Source organism: Lichenostomus cassidix, chromosome 5, assembly GCF_008360975.1.
Source record: "Lichenostomus cassidix isolate B80296 chromosome 5, HeHo_3.0, whole genome shotgun sequence".
NCBI classification, from domain to species: Eukaryota; Metazoa; Chordata; class Aves; order Passeriformes; family Meliphagidae; genus Lichenostomus; species Lichenostomus cassidix.
Window position 1 is genome coordinate 21,319,040 of NC_139486.1, and position 6,000 is coordinate 21,325,039.

The 6,000-nt window shown below is 49.2% G+C and overlaps 1 protein-coding gene across 14 annotated transcripts in view; it reads right to left on the bottom strand.

The window, feature by feature from the left end:
* The window catches only part of NRXN3 (neurexin 3), a 982,570-nt gene extending 976,778 nt beyond the window's left edge, over positions 1–5,792 (bottom strand). For 5 of the 14 annotated variants that reach the window (XM_085061635.1, XM_085061639.1, XM_085061641.1 and 2 more), the window contains exon 1: positions 5,635–5,788. The gene's annotated coding sequence lies outside the window, so the exon portion shown is untranslated. Of the gene's footprint in view, positions 1–5,634 lie in introns of all 14 variants that reach the window. The other 9 variants (XM_085061644.1, XM_085061637.1, XM_085061636.1 and 6 more) reach the window with 5 other exon arrangements.
* Between the last annotated feature and the right edge of the window lie 208 nt (positions 5,793–6,000).

Below are 6,000 nucleotides of genomic sequence, written 5' to 3' on the forward strand. Positions count from 1 at the left end.
AGAGCGCAAAGGAAAACAGGGGGTGGAAATACACCCTGCTTCTCAAAAAAAAATGCACTAAAGATCCCTGGAGGAGGTTGGAGAAAACAAAGAAGTTCAGTAGATCCACCAAAATACCACTGCTGATACAAAAAAATGGGAACTAAACTCTACTTTCCCAGGCACAAGACAGACAAGAGTCCAACCAGCTTGTACAAGCTGAAGGTGTCCTCTAGGCTGAGGGTTGAAATCCAATCCTAACACTAAAAAAAAAGAGTAGCCTACACCTGATGGCTTGGCAATTTGCTTATAAAGGTAAGAAAGTAAGAGAGGGAGGAGGCATGCTTATTTCCTTTTTGAACAGGGACTTAAATATTAAAATCCACCATCATTGCTACCACAAATTACCCCTGGCACTACCTCTCCCTCTCTGAATGCTCTGCAGGAACTGAATTCCCCTCTCACTTCAAGGATGCAAAACATTCAGGGGTAAGGTCCAGCACTATGTCAATGTTCTTCCTCATTGGCTGTGAAAGCTCAAGGAAGAGCAAAGCATGACAGTCAGGGTGAGCTGCAAAACTCACGCTGCAACCATTAAAGCATACCTACAATAATGCTTTTTCCCACTTTTCCTGTTAACAAATAACTCATAAAAGCAAGCTAATAAACACATAAAAGGCCACAAGAACACACGAGTACTTGAATCACCAGGGAAAAGGAGCAGCCATAAAACCTGGGCCCACCTTTGCCCTCCAGGGTAGCAGGGAGATAGCAGGGAGGCAGTTTCCACAGGATGGGAGCAGGCCCTGCAACACATTCTGCCTGTTGCTCAGATGGCCAACACAACATCTTAGAGAGCAGCCATATAGAAGTCCAATGTAAGGAGGATAAAGAGGTATGAGAGCATTGAAAGGAAGGCTACAAAGATGAAAGGCCTTATGAGAAACAACTGAAGTCACTTGAACTGCTCAGCCTGTAGGAGACAGGGGACACCTCATCACAGTCTACAGCTTCCTCACAAAGGGAAGAGAAGGGAGAGGCACTGATCTCTTCTCTCTCATGTGACAGGACCGAAGGAATGCCATGAAGCTGTGTCAGGGAAGGTTTAGGCTGGGTATCAGGAAAAGGTTCTTCAGCCAGAGGGTGGTTGAGCATTGGAACAGGCTCCCCAGGGAAGTGGTCACAGCACCAAGCCTGACAGAGTTCAAGAAGCCTTTGGACAATGCCCTCAGGGACATGGGGTGATTCTTGGGGTGTTCTGTGCAGGGCCAGGAGTTGGACTTCCAACTGAGGATACTGTATGATGCTAGGATTCCTACAAGCACAGGAGTTGCAGCATAACAACCATTTCCAAAGTAACTCAGGTAAAAGGCAGGGCAGGAAGAGACCAAAAGGAACTACTGGTGAAGCTGGGCACCAGCAAGATTGGTGCTGGTGAGCAAAAATCAGGGGAGCAGAGCAATCTCTCCAGGTATCATTTACAGAAACAATGTGGTGCACTGGACGTACCACTGCCCCCATCTTCCTGGCTGTAGTTTACCTCTGCACCTCAAGGTCAGAGAAAGGAGAAAAGCAAAAGGCGAACAACAGTGGCTCTGGACAGATCTATTTATTCAACTTTTGCTATTGTTTCATGAAGTGGAAGGATCCAGAAACATGGATCCAGAAACATGGCACAGCCACACACAGGAAAGCAGAAGTAGCAGCTGGCAGGAGCACCTTCCTGCCACAGCTCCCCTCAGCCGGGGTGTGAGCAGCCCATGACCAAAGAATGAAGTCCTTCACACGCAGAGAAGGAGGGTGCTGAGCAGGTCTGTGAGCCTTGGAGAGGGTCCTGGACATCCCAAAATGCAGGGAAAGCTTCCCTCTCACTGTCTCGTCTCCCGCATGCCAGTTACCACAGCCACCTGCTGAGGCTTGTCACGTCCTTCCCCACGTTCTAGCTGGGGGAAAGAAGGAAGGGAACAATGGATGGAGGAAGAGACTCTTATCTCCCTTTTCTCCCCCACCCCAGCCTTTTTCCTGCTCCACTCAGACCTGAAAAGCCATGGCTCTCCTGCACATCCTACAACAGAAACACAAGGAGCTTTTCTCCGCTTCTCAATTCACCACCCTCCAGGCTCCAGCAGGGATTGCATGGAAATGGCGATATTCCTGTATCGGCTGGATCAACAGTGCGGATAAGCTCAAAGAGGGCAAGAGAGGATGGCACGGGAGGATGAGGCAGGAATGCTTTGTTTTGTCCTGGCTCCAATGCAGCCCACCCCCTCTCTCGATCGCAATGCCCTCCAGCTCGGACATGCAAGGAGGCATTGGAAAGGGAGGGGACCTTGGATGCTTATGAATTTTGTTTCCTCCATCAAGGGGACAGCTCACTCCCCCGAGCATGCCTGGCTCTGACGGAGCTCCCTGGAGTAACCTTTATTCCAGTGTGTCGCAAGCATGTATTTCACGGATGGTTACACTGAATCATTATCACCAGACGTTCATTTGACCAAAATAATGTTATTAGCATCGTCAGGTCCATTTCCCCCCACACAATTCCTCCCTCCCCAGTACACATACACTCCCTCCAACCCCCAGGCCCCTGCCATCCACAGAGGGCACACCCCTCTCCAGCACAAAAATCTCATGATGTGTGACACAATGTCCAGGAAAAGAGAACGGCAAGAGGGGCTGGCGAAATGGATGGACGTGCCTTTGGCAAATACTGCGTTCCTTACCCTCTGCCAGTGTTTACCAGCCACACAGACACACTAAGATGCACACGCAAAAATTGAAATTAAATCACCGACTGTCCAAGGTACATGACTATGAGTGTATGAGTGTGGCCAAGCTGCGGTCACAGTCCTATCGGGAACCCAAATCTGTGTGGCATGAAGTAAAGGTCATCGTGCCACTGTTGTGATGCACTAAAAAAAAAGCCGCAGAGCCATCAGGATGTAACACAGAATTTTCTCGTCAAGGGATGAGAAACCTTCGGGGGAGTGGGGGCTGGGAGGAGGAAAGCGGGTGTGCGGATGGGGGGGATGGGGGAAAATGGCAGAAAATGGGGAGGAAAATGAAGAATACAAAGCTCCACTTCGCTAATCCAAGATAGACAATCCATCCCTTCCCCCCTCTCTACGCCCTCCCTCCCTCCGAAATGTTGGTGCAGATGGATTTCTGTATCTTGGTTTTGCAGCAGTGGGTCTAATGACTCCCATACCAAACCCCCTCGCTATGATAACCCCTCCCACTATTTTTTTTTTAGACCGGGCTGAAGAATAATGTGTTTTTAGAGATAATGGGTTTTATAAAAAGAAAGAAAAAGGGACGCAGCGCAGACATTATGCGAATAAGCTGCTCCCCGCATCACCCCCATCTTCTCCCAACCACACATTCCGATTTCATCCCCTCCCGTCATTCTCCAGCCTTCCCCCATCAGCTCCCCCAAGGAAAGGAAAAAAACCCACAACGCGATCTGGGTAGCCGATCTCAAAATCCCAAGCACTAATCTGCTTGAATTTGTTCTTCCCCTTATATAAGCAGCAGCACGTCAACATGTTCAGTGGAAACGCAGCGTAAAATGAGGCCAGGCTACAGCCATGGAACAGGGGCGATATCGGCAGATATCGCTTCTATCGAGAAGCCATCGCCACAAGGTTGATGAAATCAAGCATTGGGCTTCCAGCCGTTCCCTTGTTTTATTTATTTATTTTTCAACGCTTACTCTAATTTTACTTTGTTTCATTTTGGTTTCGCTCTACTTCATTTTTGAAAGGACAAAAGTGAAATAAATAATTAAAAGCCTAGAGACATACCCCACCAGAAGGTGCCCGAATGCTCCAGAAAGAGAATCCTCACCTCCGAACTTTGGGGTTTGGGGTTTTTTTATAAATAAATACAGTCCTGTTGCTCACATTATCCCCAAACTTCCAATGTCTCCAGCTGCACCTCCCTACTCCCAAAAACCAGACACTTTGTTAGCGAGAGATAAACATTTAAGAAAGTGCCAAATACCAAAAAGAAATTGATAGAGAAATGGAAAATTATGTCTACATAATAATCCAGTTCATTCAGCTGATAAAGTGCGTTCAGTTGCAAATCCACAAGCAATAATCTCTGCAACCTCCTCCCCCCAAAATACTACTAACCCTTATATAAACTTGCTCAACACTGATGACCATTTTAAATTAAACCAGTGACAGACGTAACACCTTTCTGGTTAACGTTACAATTAATAACTCACTGTATCATCACGGCAAACAAAACCTTTTGTGATCAAATTTTTCCCCACCTACTCGACATCTCTCTTAGACTTTTCACCAGTCTAGTTAAGAGTTCACCCCTCAAAAAATAGCCCCTCAAAATATGCAATAAGCAGGTATTGGTGAGCGGTCATTTCAATAATCACCTTTTTAGAAGGGCTGCACGCTTATCTCAGAACAATTGCGGGCAGCAAAAAATACAGGCGATACAAATAATATTTAGAAAAAACAGAAATAATTCCTTAAAACTATTTGCAACGAAGTGTTGAACAGTTTGATCACGGAAAGGTGGAAAAAGAGCTTGGAAAAGCAAAAAGCTGAAAGTGTGCTTTTTATAAACGATTCAATGTTTTTAGCCCCGGTTCTGCCTCCTCAATCCTTTGGTTTTTCTGCCGCTGATCTCATGCCTAATCTTTTTTATTGTTTTCTTTTGAGGGAGGAGGGGCAGAAATCAGGAAGAAAAAAAATTTGAAATAGAAAGTGTTCAATTTTAACAAAATGCATCTTTAAAACAGCCCTGTTAAATATGTTACTTCCTAGCTACATAAGATTGCCATTTAAATAAATTTAAGAGTAAGCAAAAGACAAGTCACCTGCAAAGCACCAGAGTCGGTGCCCTTAGGTAGGAGAATTACATCACTCCCTGAGTCGATGGTGTTTTCTTCTAAATTATAAAGAAGGTGTAATATTTTTACATAAAAAAAGATACGGAAAAAAAAAATACAGCGGTTATTTCCCATATATTTTCCACGAAAAAAGCACTGAACCAACCTTTAAGGTCACTGACAGCCTGAAAACCCACAGCAGTCACTCACGGTGGAAGTTTTCAGGCAAGACGGCTACTAAATCATTAATACAAACAAATGGAAGGCGGGGAGGAAAGGCGCTACCGTAATAGATCCGAAGACTTGGAAGAGGAAAAAATATTAAAGAAAAAAAACTTTCGTCTTCAGCCTCTCTTCTCGTTAAATTTTTTTTTTTAAAGAAATCCTTAAGCTTTAGTCAAACAGCAGGCTCACTCTAAGGGTCTCCCTGCTGTAACTCAGCATAGTGTCTTCTTTTTCGAGAGCCCCCCCACACCAATTTTCCATTCCAAAATGCCCCGCCGTGGGAACTGCAATCTCCCAAAAAGTCTGACCAAAGGAGCCGGAGCGTCCCGGAGGGTCGGTGCGCGCCCACTCCGCCCGGGCGGGCAGCGCCCAGCCCCGCCGGGGCAGCACGGAACGGGGAGAGGGAAAAAGCGATCCGAAATAGTTGTCGTGAGAAGGGTGAGGAGAAACCCGCCCGCGGAGCTCCGGAGCGGCGGCGCCCAGCGCTCGCCGGGCGGGCAGCTCCCTGCGATCCGATCCGAGCCGTGCCAAGCCGAGCCGAGCCGAGCCGCCCCCCGCCCGCCGCCCCTTCTCACCTCCGCAGCCGGGCGGGCGCCGGCCGCCGCGCCAACTCGCGGCTCGCCTGCGCTGCGGGGCAGAGGGCTCCAGCGTGGCCCCAGCCGCGGAGGCTGCGGGGGTCCCGGGGACGCTGGGCTGGGCTGGCCGTGCCGAGCCAAGCCGTGCCGTGCCGTGCCGAGCCGGGAGAGCCGCGGGCGGCCGCGGGCGGAGCTGCGCAGGGCTGAGCGCGCCGCGGTGCCGGAGCAGCCCGAGCCCCGCGCACGCCGCCGCCGCCGCCCCCTGCTGCCGCCGCGCCCGCCCGACCGGCCCCGGCTTTTAAAGAGACCGCGGGTCCGCGCCCCGGCCCCCGGCACGGTCCGCCCGGCCCCAGCAGCGGGCACGGC